The following is a 15,742-nucleotide window of genomic DNA, read 5'->3' on the forward strand; positions in this document are numbered from 1 at the left end:
TTAAACCATTTCTTCTTCGAGTGCTTGCTCATGTTGATTCCGTTCTAGGTCTGTGCATGCCCACTTGCAAAGTTGTCAGAGACTTTTGCCTTAGCGGTATCTGTAGGGTCGACTGTGATATATCATGTGTCAGTATATCAGGTGCCGCCGGCCCTGTGCCCTCTCAGTTCCTTCTTACTGCCCTTGGTGTTTTGTTGAAGTGCCTCTCTCCCTTACCTCGCAAGTGATCAATGGTTTCTGTTCTTGGCTTCATGTATTAGAGCTGTAAATAGTTTTGTTTACTGTAGTTAGTAAGTTAGGGTCGCAGGCAGGGCATGCCCCGGTCTCTGGGTTTTTAGTCCTGGGCTGACTGTAATAGTGACTGTTAGTCACCTCCATGGCAGCTGTCTGAAGTGCTTGAGAGAATCCCACGTAAAAATCTGTAAGAACTTTCCTCTCAGGACACAAAAAGAGCCCATCATCTGTTTGAGGGCCTTCCTCATGGAGGCTGCTCTCTGCCTGGCCATGGAGCAATCTCGGCTGGATGCGACTCCCAGCACTTCAGCCTCAGTGTGTAGTGCACCCCCAGCAGTGGGCTCTACCTGGCATTGCTCCCCTTCATCGGTGCCCAAAAAGAAGTTGCAAAAGCAGGCCCCAGCACTAAGCAAGGAGGACCAAGGGGCATCGAGTAAAGGACCCTGTTCTGGCTGTCCGTCCACTCCGGAGCCAGATGGGGGCACGTCCCCTAGGGGACCTGCTACACCCCACCCAAGAGATCCATAACTGACTCCAGGGAATGGTAGGGGACCCAGACTTATAGTGCCTTCCTAGCTCCCAACGTCCAGAGAGCAAAGGATGCTCCTAGAGCAGCTGGCGCCGTGTGTGGCAGTGGCCCTGGCAAAGACCCCTACGAGGGCAGCAGTGAAAGCCTCCTACAAGATGAGTGAACGCCGCCAATCGCTGGAACCGTGGCACAGCTCTTTGTCGCTGTAACCTTGGTCTCTGCATCAACCCAGATCGCTGGTTCCCCACCACAGATTACCGGCACATGCTCCCAGTCTCTGTCCTCTCGTTGAGACTCGCCTAGAGGACAGCGCCAGTCACCGTATGGTCGGCACCAGTCATCCTCCCACTGACCCTCTCCACAATGATGACCTTTGTCACCTAGACCACAGGAATGTTCCCCAACATGGTGCTACTCCTCCTACTCCAGGCCTTAGTGTGCCTATTCAATGCACCATTCACCCACAGCAACAGTTAGCCACCAGACTCAAGCATTGACGGCCTTGCTGGTCACTGGGAGAAGATTCCTCTGGCACAGAGAGGGAATTCACCCCTTGCCGAGACAGCACCATTGCAACTGGGCTCCTGAGGCTGCGTCCACTTCCACGACGCGTCCTGGTGGCAGGGCCAATGGCCAATTCCACTGAAATGTCTGGGGCATGCTGGTTATGCCAATCCCCCTTTCGCATCAGTCGTCAGTCACCACGTCAGACAAGCATCAGATGGCACCAATGGCACTAAGCTTGGTGCGTGAAGTGCTAGCAGATGCTGGGGTGGAAGGGCAGGTGCCCACTCCGAGACTCCCTTCCCTTATGGGGGATGATGCCCCACATCCTGTCCCGGTGATCCAGTCGTCCTCATCCTTTCCAGATGAGGCTGTGGCAGGGACTTCTTGCGCTAGCCCACCGGACAATTTTAAGGAGCACCAACCCCTGCTCCAAAGATTGACCACGAACATATAGGCCTAGAGGTGGAAAAGATGGTGGAGCAATCAGACACTTTGTTTAATATGCTCTCTGCATCAACTCCCACACGTGTCACACTTCTGGTGCACAAAAGGGTCCTAAAGATTGCCGAAGCTTTCTGGCAAACCCCATCCTCAATCCCACCCATCTCTGAAAGGGCTAAAAAGAAGTACTTCATCCCAGCCAAGGGGTTAGAATACTTAGACAACCCTGGGAGCAGGTGAGTGTATTTCTCGTTGGCCGCAGAAACAGACAAGCAAGGGCAATATAGTTCCACCCCGAAGAATAAGGAGGCCGAGAGATTGGACCTTTTGGGAAGGAAAATTTATTCTACTGCTAGCCTTCAGTTCAGGGTCATGAACCACTAGGCTCTTTGGGAAGCTATTTCTTCAACTTATGGGATTCCCTCCATAAATTCAAAGATTCCATGCCCCAGATGCGGCCCAAGAATTCAGGCCCTTGTTAAGGAGGTACTACAGTGGCTCGGTGTTCCCTCCTAATGGCATGGAACATGGCTGATTTGGTGGCCAGAGTGTTTGCCTCAGTAGTGGTCATGAGGCACAGTTCCTGGCTTCAGTTCACAGGCCTGTCCTGGGAGATGCATTCCTTGATCCAGGATCTCCTATTTGATGGGACTGGACTCTTAGCAGAACAGTTGGATATGAGGCTGCATAGACTGAAGGACATTCAGGCCACCCTCTGCTCGCAAGGGTTGCATATGCCTCGGTCAGTGAGGAAACAGTTTCTTCCCCCTCTCCCCCCCTCTGTCGCTGTCTTTTCTTCTCCTGTTCACCCCATAACCTGGCCTGGCGAAACATCACAGGGGCCAGAAGCATGTGTTTTGAGGGTGTGCTCAAGAACGACACCCCAGTCAACTCCCCGGATTCGCCTCATCCTTTCCTCAACCATCTTTGTCCCTACTGTTCAGCCTGGTCACAGGTCACCTCGGACTGTTGGGTGCTAGAAATTGTATCTCTGGGCTACACCCTGCAATTCTCAGCCACCCTCCCCCTTCCCCATCCCTCTTCAGGGACCCTTCTCATGAGCAATTCCTTGTTCAGGAGGTCGACAACCTCCTGCAGCTGGGGGCAGTGGAGGAGGTCCCTCAGGAAATAAGGAGGAAAGGATTCTATTTCTGTTATTTCCTAATCCCGAAACCAAAAGAGGGCCTAAGACCCATTCTGGACCTGTGGTGACTCAACAAAGATCTCAAGAAGTTGAAGTTCCACATGGTTTCTCTGGCCTCCATCATCCCCTCCCTGGATCCGGGAGACTGGCACACCACTCTTGACTCTTCCAAGGACACAGATGGTTCCTCCATTTTATGGTGAGCCAGCGTCACTTCCAGTTCATGGCACTACCCTTTGGCCTGTCCTTGGCCCCAACGGTATTTACAAAATCTATGGACCTGGTAGCTGCTTACCTGAGACATCGGGGAGTCCAAGTCTATCCTTATCTTGATGATTGGCTCATCGAGGGCAGGTTGTGGGACCAAGTGCAGAACAGTCTCAATCTGGTGCATTCCACCTGTCGTGACCTAGGCCTGTTAGTGAACAAAATGAAATTGACCCTCATACCAGTGCAACGAATAGAGTTTAAGGGGCGGTCCTCAACTCCATGGCCAGAGCCTTCCTTCCAGAGGCTCGTTTTCAAGCCATGTCGGACCATGTAAGGGGCCACATGGCAGCCTGTACTTACGTGGTCCGTCATGCCTGACTCCACCTCTGATCACTGCAGGCATGGCTGGCATCAGTCTACATTCCCAATAGGCACAACCTAAACCTGGTAGTCAAGGTGCTGGACCACATCTGGCCATCCCTGGCATGGTGGTTGGAGACCAATCGGTGTTGCAGGGAGTTCCCTTCACGGCCCAATCCCTGTTGCTAACTCTGGTTTCTGACACCCCGGATCTGGCTTGGGGAGCTCACCTGGGCAAACTCAACACACAAGGCTGCTGGTCAGTGGTCAACTGCTCCCTCAACATAAATATCAGGGAGCTCAGAGCAATTCGCTTAGCTGTCAGGCTCTTTGATCTCACTTGAAGGGCAAATTGGTTCCGGTCCTGATGGACAACACCGCCACGATGTTTTATATCAACAAGCTGGGTGGAGTCAGGTTGTTGACCCTTTGCCAGGAAGCTCTCTGGGGCTGAGACTTCTGCATGCAGCATGCCAGTCATCTCGTAGCAGCACACCTCCACGGGGTCAGTAACGTATTAGCAGATCACCTCAGCAGAGCCTTCTCATCTCACCATAAATGGTCACTCCATCCCGAGGTGGTTAGCGTGATCTTCTGGAAGTGGGGATCTCCTCGAGTGGACTTGTCCGGGACTCATCAGAGCAGGAAATGCCATGTGTTCTGCTCATTTCAGGGGATTGACAGGGGCTTCTTGTCAGACACCTTCTTACTCCCATGGTAATGTATGCATTCCCACCTGTGCCATTGCTTCAGAGTCCTCATGAAGATCAAGCAGGACGGGGCCAAGTGATCCTGATAGCCCCAATGTGGCCTCAACAACACTGGTTTGGCACACTGATGGACCTGTTGGTGACAGCCCCGCTGCAGGTGCCTCTCTGGCTGGATCTCCTATCCCAGAACCACAGCTGTCTCCTGCACTCAAATCTAGCTGTGCTGCACCTAATAGTTCCTGTGTGGCTAAATGCAGAAGAGCAGGAGTGCTTGGTCCATGCCCAGCAGGTTCTACTGACGAGTAGAAAGCTATCCACCAGAGCAGCCTACCTGGCCAAATGGAAACGGTTTATGTGCTGGGCCTTGACCCAAGGGGGTAGGCCAGAGCAGGCTGAAGTTGATCGTGCTCCTCCGTGGGGGGGCTGTGGGGGGCCTCAGGCCTCTGTGGGCTGACCACAGACCTCTGTGGGGGATTGGGGGGCCTGGCCACTTCCTGCAGGAAGCGGAGTGACCTGGACCCAGCCTGCTCTGCTCCCTGGAGAGCTGCATAGGGCACCAAAATAGCTAGGGACTGCCCTGCTACAGGGATTCTCACAACAAATTTTTTGGAGGCCTCAAGGTGCAACCACCAACTCTTGCTGGTGGTCGCTCTGACAATTTTTCATAAAATACTTAATTAACTTTAGGAAAAACAAATAAATATACAGATCCAAATAATCATAATTTATTTATGTAGGGTTTTTCTTGCAGACTGAATAATAAAAATCATGTACAGTTGTCTCTATTCTTTACTGGACGTAAACAGAATAGAAACACAAATAAGGTGCTTTGAATATTTTTATTTTTTTTTAGACTTGCTAGCTAATAAGTCTGCTATTGTGAAAAGTGATATTTGTATATTTGTTAATATTACTTTTTGCAGCAGACTTACTCAGTACCAGCAAGCTGGGGGACAAATTAAGCCCTGGATAAGGAGGTAGGTAAGGCGGGGGGGGACCACAGGGGGATGGAGCCTGGAAGAGGCAGCAGGGATCAAGGCCGTGACAGAGGTGAGTCTGGGGCTGGAGCCTTGGGTCCTGCTGCATGGTTAGGGGCTGGAGGAGGCAGCAGGGGCCAGAGGCGATGTGAGGAGGGGTTGGGGTGAGCCCAGGACTGGAGCCCAAAATCCTGAGGCTGGGGACGGAGCCCACCGCTACATTACCAGATCCTGCCACCCACCACCCCAGGACTGAAGCCCAAAGCCCTAGCTCTAGCCCCACCACCCCTACAAAGATGGGAACTCACACTAGTTGCCTGTTTGCACAGTGTTTCTGGCTCCAGAAGGGGGCAGGTGCCAGCCACTGTTGGTGGCCCCAGGGGAGGAGCTGCTGCTTTGCCCTCCTCCCGCTTCACCACCCAGGTGGCTGTGGCTACAAGCAAAGTCCCTAGTGGCTGCATTTGAGTGCAGCTGTTGCTTTCTTTTACAAAAAATAAACATTACTGTTTTGGACTGTTAACACACATCTGTATACAGTAACTGTCTATGGTCCATGAGAGCAATGGGTTATCAAAGGCTGACTCTTTAAACAATATTTATTAAATATGTTGTATGATATGGATGATGGTATTAAATGGGGAGTACATTTTTTTGTGTGTGTTTAAGTGACTTGGAGAACAAATAATGTGGCTTTTGTTCTTGTAGTTATGGACTCATATCTTTGTTCGTTTGTTAAATTACCCAGGAAGGCCTTGCTTTATATTAATTTATATAATCAAAGACTGATTTTCATCTAGAAAACAGCTTTCCGCTCTCTGAGCCTTCTCAGCTGAAGATCCATTTGATAAAAGTAACTTACAGCATTGTTTGTTTGTTTTTTTAAACACTGCAAACTCTGTCTTAGTAAGGTCTGTGTTGGGTAGAGTTTATGCTGCCTTGTAAAGCTGTTCATCAGGAATTGGCTTATAAAAGACTTTCTGCAATGGGGTTTAATTTGTCTTCCCGTCTGGTGACCAGTGAGTAAGAGCCATCTGGCTTCTTTGGACTCTGCAGCCCATAAATTTTATGAAAGCCTGCCTGTGGCTCTATTGTATCTCTATGGGATGAGCAGTTTGCATTTTCTGTCTCCTCTTCTCCTGAGAGAGAGGCTATGTAATATTAAGCCTTAATAAAGGACATTGGTGCATCAGCTGATACTGCTTTCGGGGAAAACTGCAGAAGTGAAAGTTAATGCCTTATGTGAGGCTGCCTTTGTTAACCACCCAGAAGCATTTACAGGCAAGTGAGTAGAGTCCTGGAATGATTCTCTGTTGGGCTGGGCTTATGTGGAAATTTCCAGCTGCATCAGTGTCACTGGATACTCTTTTATACAGTTCAAACCCAACCTTTAATATTGGAGAGAAAGATTACCACCACTTCATGAAAAGATTATTGTTTTTTCTTTCTTTGTAACTAGTATAAATGATGCTCTTTTTCAAAAGAAGAATATGGCTGTGACTGGCAGAAACAAAATGTTTCCCATCAGATAGATGGGAGTTATCTCCTACCTCTTGTACTCTGAACGGTTCAGCACTTTCTAGAGGTTTTAAATTTGGCAGAAGAATATAAGAATTATATGTTCCCCCTCATTCCCATGTTTTAAAAGTTAATGTCTTTTAAAATTCCTCCGTGGGATAGCCCATAAAGGAGAATCATATCTATGTTGCTCTGCCCCTAAGTGCTTCCCCAGAAGTGTAGCAGGGGCAAGTGAAACTGTCAAGAATTGTGTTGGTTATTCTGTGACAGTATGGAAGTTCTGTTGGCTGGAGCAGTACAAGTGCAATGCAGAGGAGGAATCGGTAGAAACAGGTGAAAATGGAAAGAGAGGGGTATTTCTGCAGTGGTCTTAGGGTATTGTATCTTTGTCTGGGACATTTATTCTCCCTCTCTGGACCAGACTGGGGCTTGGAACAGTGTGAAGATGGCACACTGATTCCCTGGGTGGGAGAATGTCTCATTGCTTTCTAGTGACTCATCACTAGTTTTTTGGTTTTTTTTTTAAATAAGGGTTTATGGCTATTGATGCAAAGCCCTGAGATGATGATACATTTTCAGGTTTCACTACGTCGGGGAATTATACACAATGATTGCTGTATTTCACTCATGTGCTTGCTTGCATTTCAGAGGTGGTTTAAGGGAGTGCTCATCTATCTCTTCCCTACCTGCCAGGGATGTTTTCAGGCTTGAAAACTGTTTATAAAATACGCTAAGGTCCTTGGACAAAACGGGCTATAGAAGGGCAAAGGATTATTACTTTTAGAAAACTACTTGCCCTGAAAGGGTAATTACGCTACTTAAAAGTAAAACTGGACCTCACCTCAGCAGCTAGTAGACTATTGCAGAAGTGCAAAACCAAAAAGCGATGATACAGGAGTATTGTTGTCTTTTCAGTGCAATTAGGGCTTTTCAGGGTTGTTTCCATCTTTTGATGAGAAATTAATGATATGAATCCAATATATTTTTGATGTAATCTTGTTTCCTTGCTCAGAAATCCCTGTGTGGTGCTCCACCAAGCAGCTCTATCTCTTTGCTTCCTTCCTGGATCATGCTCCCAATCACAACTCTGGCTCGCTGGCTTGCTTTCTCCAAAACACAGCCTGCAACCAGTGTCATACTCCCCTGCATACCTATGTTAATCTACCTTGTTTAGCTCTGCCCTTATCATGTGGCCTAGTGCTTAGAGCAGTAGCCCCCATTATTCTGCAACCATATTTACTACATAAAGGGGCTTAATTGCTCTTGTTATGGATCCTGAAAGAGAGTGCTTGGCGCACTCCTGGGCTTTAATGAGCTCTGTGGCTTGTCTTTGGATTCAATACCTCATTGATGACAGCCTTTAGCACCTTTCAGCATAACAGTATTGAAAAAAATCACTTCCTTGTAAGTGGAAAGTATCCCGGGGTGAGTGAGGAAACCTTTGGCATTAACTTATGAAGACTCTGAGCTTGATTGAAGCTTGAAGATGGCAAAGAAAACTTTCCAAAGGTATAAAACCAAGGAATCCTTAGCCCTTGGCTGCATGGGGAAATTGACCCGAATAAGCTATTCCACACTCTAATAAAAGTGGCTTTATTCCAGAATAGTGTTTCCATGTGATGACATTGTTCTAATATAATTTAGTTATACTGGTCAATTTTCCCCGTGTTGACAGGGCCTTAGCCTGCAACTAGACAATTCTTTGTGTTACTATAGCTACTTATATCTTTGCTAAAGAGGATAGAGTGAAATTAACAAGATTGAGAGAATCCTGCAGGCAAAAGTGAAATGGTCAAGAATCATGTCTATTTCATCCTGCTACTGCTTGGCATAATTATAGGCAGCAGCAAAGGCAGGCACTGAAATTACTTGCGGTGGAGGAAGATCCAATAAATGGGGTTTGGGAAAGCTGGAAGAGCAGCTGATACCTTTTCTTCCACCTCCACCTCTTCATAGTGGTCAGGACATTGGGGAGGGGTGGAATAGCAGAAAACCTTTCTTCCTGCCCTGTTCCTCTTGTCTAGGCTTGTCTACACAGGGCCACCCAGATGATTCAGGGGGGCTGGGGCAAAGCAATTTTGGGGGCCCCTTCCATAAAAAAAAGTTGCAATACTATAGAATACTATATTCTTGTGGGGGCCCATGCGGGTCCCGGGGCCTGAGGCAAATTGCCCCACTTGCTCTCCACTCCCAGGCAGCCCTGTGTCTACACTGTGCTGCAGTGCATACTACAGAGGTGTTAATTGCAGAGTGTGTACCGAAGTGTTGCTTGCTAACTGCCCCTGGCCTTGTGGTTGCTGCTGGTGCAAACTTAAAGGTACCTAGTTTGTGCTAACGTGGTCCAAATGACTCCCATAGGCCACCCTGCAGTGCAGTGTAGACATAGCTTGGGGTGTGGGGGAAGGGAAAGAAAAGGGGGAATGACAGAAAGCATTAGCTCCCTTTTAGTAGCTGTACTCTAGAGCAGTGATATCAGACTTCAGTGGTTCAGGAGCCAAATTAGTGATCAACATTACCAGAAAGAACCACAGTAGTATGAATCCATTGTTTCATTTACTGTAGTACTATTCATATTTAAAAATAGTACGGGGAATTATCTATCTATCTATCTGTCTGTCTGTCCTCACAGCAAGTAAGTGCAGGTTGATAACTTAATTGGTTAATAACATAGTAAAAGCATCATGATTGGTTAATAATTAAATCAGTGTTTTAATATCGTGTGCTGCAAAGAGCTTCAGGAGATGCATTAAAGAGCCACTTGTGGCTTGTGAGCCACAGTCTAAGGCCTGGTCTACACTGTGTGTGTGTGGGGGGGGGTGGAATCAATCTACGGTACACAACTTCAACTACGTGAAGATCGACTTACCATGGTGTCTTCACTGCAGTAGGTCAACTGCTGCTGCTCCCCCATTGACTCTGCCTGCGCCTCTCGCCAAGCTGGAGTACAGGAGTAGATGGGAGAGCCCTCGGGGATCGATTTATTGCATCTAGACTAGACACAATAAATCAATCTCCGCTGGATCGATTGCTGCCCATAGTGAAGACATATCCTAAGTATCACTGCTCTATAATCTGTGTTGTGAGAGAGTAGGGAATAGTGTGAATTTGATACCTTCATAGCTAGAGGCTGATCCACAAGATGGAGCCCCTGAGGCAGGGTTTAGAGACTGTAGTCTGGCAGAAATCTTACCACCATTCCTTTCTGCAGTAGCTGATGGCAGGGGAATTGGGCTTCCTTCCTGAATGTTGCCTCTGATTCTCCCTGGTGAAAACCACTCTGATCACTGTCTTCCATGTCTCCCTTTTGGCTGGTAGGCAATTGGTAAATTTGTCAATCCCTGTATGTTTAGCATCCCTTGAAGGGGGGGATGCTTATTTTGAAATGAATCAGGCCCTATACAGTTAATGAGGTAGAAGGCTGAAGGGCACATCCAAATGACTGTTGGGATATTTGAGACACGGGTGGGTGAGGTAATATCTTTATTGGACCAACTGAAGTTGGTCCAAAGAGACATGGTTTTGAGCTACACAGAGCTCTTGTTCAGGTCTGGGAAAGATACTCAGAGTATCACAGCTAATACAAGATGGAACAGATGTTTAGCATAAGTAGTTAACACACATAAGCAACCATGCAAGCTGAAGGGGACTGTTGATATCTTTTTAATACGACAAAAAAGAGGAATTAGTGGGTACAGATTGTTGTAGTAAGCCATAAATCCAGTGTCTTTATTAAAACAATGATTTTTAGTGTCTAGCGGTTATGAATTTAAGCTCCCAGGCTTGTCTTTTGAAGGTGTTGTGCAGGTTTCCTTTGAAGATGAGGAGTGAGGGGTCAGATAAGGAGTGATCATGTTGTGAAAAGTGTTCACCCATGGGTGATATGATGGTCTTGTCTTTTATCATTTTTCTGTGTAAGTTCATTTGAGAGCATAGTGATTGTCTGTTTTCACCCACATTGTTGTTGGGGCATTTAGTGCACTGGATGAAGTACACCACATGTTATAATAGGCATGTGTAGGTTTCATGGAACTTGAAAGGTGTGTTGAGGGGGGGTATTGATCATCGTAGCAGGAGAGAGAGAGATCTTTAGGTTTTGCATCTGTTGTTATGGCAGGGTCTGGTGCTGCTTTGAGTTGGTGAGTCCTGATCTGTGGGGTGCTTGTTTCTGGTGATGAGGTTGCATTGTTATTGGAAGGCCAGAAGAGGAGGATCGGGAAAGATTTCTTTCAGGAAGTGGTCCCTGTCAAGTATGGGATGGAATTGTTTGTTACCCTATATGGATTTCAGTATGGGGTGGTAAGTGACAACTTTGGGGATGTGCGGTCAAAGGGTTTTTTATTTTCTGTATTGAAGCAGGGCATTTGGGTGGCCCATTCCATGATGCAATCTACTTACCTGGTGGAGTGTCCTTATTTGGTGGAGGTGGTTTTAAGTGTCTTAAGGTGTGTATCCCAAACTTGCTCCTTGAGCATGTTCTGTGCTATGTAAGTGCCTGTCTCTAGATAAGATTTCTTGGTGAGTATGGGGTGGATACTCAATTTGTGAAGGTAAGAGTGGTGATCTATGGGTTTCTTGTATATAGTTGTCTGTACGGTTCCATTGCTGAAGCTGATCATGGTGTCCAGGAAGTTCGATGCTAGTGTGGGAGTGCTCTAGAGAGAGTTTAATGGATGGGTGCTGGTGGCTGAAGTTGTGGTGGAAATATATGAGAGTGTTTAGGTTGTCTGTCCAGATGATTAAAATATCATCAATATATCTCAGGTATATCATTGGTTTTGTGGTGCATTATCTGAATTGCAAATAAAAGTCCTGTTCCTCTCTGTCCATAATCAAATAAAAGTGCTTTATGTTTAAATTGAAGGAGATGTTAAATTTTAATAAAGTTATACTGAAATAACCTGTTGCTCTGAAGCCACCACCTCTATTGTTATGGTGGGATTCCATTCCTAAATGTACCTAGTTAAGGGTGTTCATGCAATCTGTTTTTCTGATTGGATAAACATCTGTAAGTGCTTTATCACTGAAAGGAGGACTTTCCCAGTTGAATCAACTTGGAAGTGAATTTTCACTAAAATGGATTTCCTTTGACATTTATCTTTGTTCATTTTACTATTATGAAAGATATTAAATAAAGACTTTCTCTCTCATAAATAATTTTTTCTGCTTTTCAGTGAAATCATTCATGGTCATTGTTAGTGCACTTCAAAATCAAGTGGTGGTGGGATACCGCTTGAAAGGGCACAAAACCACACTTTTAAATGGGGAAACAGGGAGATTTTACTGACTGTGAACACATGCAAAGTAACCAAACTTAAGTTTTTGTCTGTTTGTTATGAAACTTGGAGGTCCTTTAAATAACCACAGCTCCCACCTCATTATTTAATAATGTCATCACAAATTTCAGTGGTTTTAGCCATGTGTAGTGATAAGATGGAAGCATCCACCTTGCTAACTTGGCTGTTGTAATTAAGCCCTTAAGCCAGGGCATTTTCCTCAAGCAGTGGCGAGGAACTTGTGGCAAACCATGTGGAGAGATTTGTAACATGATTGAGCTTAATACAGCAAGCCCAAGGATCAAGATCCTAGACAGGGAAACACCACGATTTCCAATCTTGAGGTGGATGTCAGTAATATGTTCATCATCGGAGGGGGGATAAAACCCCAAGTCAGTATTGCAGTTTAGTTCTGTTAGTACCAATGGCTGATTTACAAAGTGGATGTGAATAAATAGCAACTTAAACTTTTCTGTGGCAAATGTCTTTTTGAGCACTCTATGCTCTCTTGTTCTCTCTTGCTCTCAGCATGGCTGTCAACATGTCGCATTTCTTCAGACCAGAAGAATGTGCTGAAATTGTTCTGTGGATGAACTGCCAGAGGTACTCTACAAGTGGTGTCCCTGGTATCCTCTTCTCTTGCACGTTGAGCATGGCTCTGTGATTCAGGGTACATGCTCCCCAAGTAGTGTATTTGACAGATAACACAGAGATTAAATCTATTTGTGGGGGATCTGTAGAGCCATTCTGGATTTCCGTTTTCATAGAATCATAGGACTGGAAGGGACCTGGAGAGGTCATCTAGTCCAGTCCCTTGCTCTCATGGGAGGACTAAGTATTAGCTAGACCATTCCCAACAGGTGTTTGTCTAACCTGCTCTTAAAAATCTCTAATGATGGAGATTCCATAACCTCCGTAGGCAGTTTATCTCAGTATTGTTTCCCATTGGTATCTTTGACCTTTTTCTAGCAGTTGCAGGATTAATCAGCCTTTGATTGTAAGGAGTTCTGTGTGGGCCACCTGTAGCTTATTCCAGTCACTACTAAAACAGTAAACAAAATGCACATATTTTCAAACTTTTATAGGCTTTCTGCATGAATTCAGTGTCTAGTGTAACATGTCTGGTAACATAGCTGATGCCCTTGCTACGTTCTTGGTGATCTTTGAGTCAGACAAGGCACTTTTCGAGTTTGATCCTATCTGTGTAGTAATGGTTTTGGTAGCAATAAGTCAACTCTCGATTTTCTCTGTGAGAGCAGCTCTGATAATGCTTATCTCTTTGATTTTAAACTCTGTTTGCTGGAGTCTTGTGAATATGTCACTAGCCCATAGAGTAGAATGTAGCTCCTGAATCTATCATCTGATTTTTTATTGTGCTTGGATTTTATTAAAATGATGAGAGAAGCATGAAGCTGGAATTGTTGTGAGCCTGTAGCATTGAAATGCTGCAAAGCTCTGGAAATCCTTGTGAGCCTGGAGCATTGAAATGCTGCAAAGCTCGGGAAATCCTATCCCCAATACAGTCATGGGGAAGTCCATTACATTGTTAGAAAGCTGTTGCCTTTTATATTTATTCTCTTGGTATGAGTGTAGAATCTTACTGCATTTTAAAGAGAAATAATATATGGAAATGTTTTTTCTTGCTCAAAATGAATGGAGTGTTTTCAGTGTTTTATAATATATTTATATGTTCTCTAGGGCCTCTGCCTTATATCAGAGTGTTGCCTTGACTTCACTTCAGCAAAGAAAACTGCACACCTTTATTTTGATGCTTTGCCTGGGACTTTTTACAAGATGGCACTCTGTTTAGAAGTAGAAAAAACAAGCTCTGTGGAACACCTGAATCTGTTAAAAGGGACACTGACATCCTTTCCTTTCCTTTTCCAGAATGTTGTGGTTAATGGGTTAGTGTGTGTATGTACATATATATGTTTGGATTAGAACTTTTGTTGATGATTCTGTGATGGGTAAATTACTATAAAAAATGGTGGAAGCAATGGCTCTACCTTTTTTGGCGTTACAGTAAAATTTTTAAAGATCCTTTTTTTCTTTAGTGAGAAAGCAATGAGCAGAGGAGATAACTAAATGGGAACCTGCAAATGAGATTAGTGAGTGTTGTCTCAAAGATTTGGAAAGTTAAATTTAGCTAGAATTCCATTCTGAAGACATTGAAATTACAAAATTTGAAGTGTGTCTATGTTTTGCAAAATGGCAATGTAAGATGGTGATATTTTTCTCAACAGATCTTTTCCTTGTGTACGTTCACAGACATTGCTATTTTAATGATAAAATGAGTCTTTATTGCTTTCTTATTCCTGTTAACTCTGTACAGTCAACATAGGTAAGAGAGATCAAACTGAGTTTATTCCATCTTATGCAACAGTAATAGAATGGAATGTAAATACACCAATTGGCTAAACTTGTACAAATCTTGTGAGGGCAATGGGCATTCAGGAGTGTTGCTAACACTTTATTTGGTGTGCAGAATCTTTATTTCTTGTGGAGACATGCAAAATGGGAAGAGCCAGCTTGATTTTCTGATCCCTGGATGAGTTTACAGCGTTAGAAGCTAGCAAAATGCCCTTAAGGAATAGCTGAGCCCATTTGATCTGGAAACCACTGATGTACAATACATTTGGAACCTCACAATGACCATTTTGTAGTAATCCTTCTTTAATATCCCCACTTTAAGATGAAAACAAAAGTCCAATAAACATTTCTTAGGTGTTTGCTCACTGAATTTGTTGGCACTGTGCCCTTCTGGATTTCACGCTCCAGCCTTTCAAACTCCTAATGACAGGCACTGTGGGAAAGAGTGGGGAGGGGTGCCTTGCTTCATTTTCTTTTGTGAGAATTACATCATCACTATTCTTCATGAGTAGAGTCATTCCAAGTAGCACTCTGATCTTTGTTGATGCTCAAGCCTGGCCAGTATATCTATAACAAACAGGGCTGGTTTACAAAGATCCATAAATTAATGCTGGAAACTGAACTATCCCAAGTGATTTTGACTGGTAGTTCATTAAGGCCTTGAGCAAAGAGAGGAGCTGATATTTGAAGTTGCTTTGAAATGATTCCTTTACACTTTTCAGCATTTAGGAATGCTGCACAACCGGCTTGATCTTGCTCTGTGTGGGAGTAGGATTTAATGGTTAGAGCAGAGGACTGTAAACCAGGACTACTCCCCTGTAAAACAGATAGATTTGCCTGCTTCACAGGGTTAGGCAAATATTTGTGTTATACGAATTTGTAGAGCACTATTAGATCCTCAGATAAGTCTAATAGAAGTGCAAAAAAATTACTCTTAGAAAGGAATGGGTGTATGAGGCTCATACAGAAATTGTTTCTTTAGGTACTTAGGAAATTCTAGCTATGTTTTGATGGGTAAAAAGAGGTTTATAGTTAATGGCACTCTCAATTATCTAAGAAGTAAAAATAACCACCATTATTTTATATATTTTTTGCTAATATATGGAGTCTGTCTGCTTCTCTTTGTGTAGTACAGTGTTGCTGTACTTTTGAATCAGATCATCTGTGATAATGCCATTTGGCTTACAGTAGCTAGTTCTTGATGGTATTGATTTCTAGGTTATGTACAGATAGTAGGAGAATACTACAGAAACCCCTGTAATGTCAGTAGAAAAACTAATTAGCTAACTACTTTCACAGTATGGCTGTGACATAAATACAGGTGGACCAATTATATAAGAACTTACTGTGCAAAAGGTTTTATCATAAATCCTTGAAATAGTGTTCCTGAAGGACCATGCCCATTATTCATCCCATGTGGGTAAGAATAGAATTTCTCAGAGATGAGAATTTTTTTCCCCACATTTCCTCAT

The 15,742-nt window shown here is 44.6% G+C and overlaps 1 protein-coding gene across 1 annotated transcript in view; it reads left to right on the forward strand.

Moving 5' to 3' along the window:
* USP54 (ubiquitin specific peptidase 54) overlaps nt 1-15,742 on the forward strand; it is a 233,412-nt gene that overhangs the window by 62,017 nt on the left and 155,653 nt on the right.

This window comes from Gopherus evgoodei, chromosome 7 (assembly GCF_007399415.2).
Source record: "Gopherus evgoodei ecotype Sinaloan lineage chromosome 7, rGopEvg1_v1.p, whole genome shotgun sequence".
Classification (NCBI taxonomy): domain Eukaryota; kingdom Metazoa; phylum Chordata; order Testudines; family Testudinidae; genus Gopherus; species Gopherus evgoodei.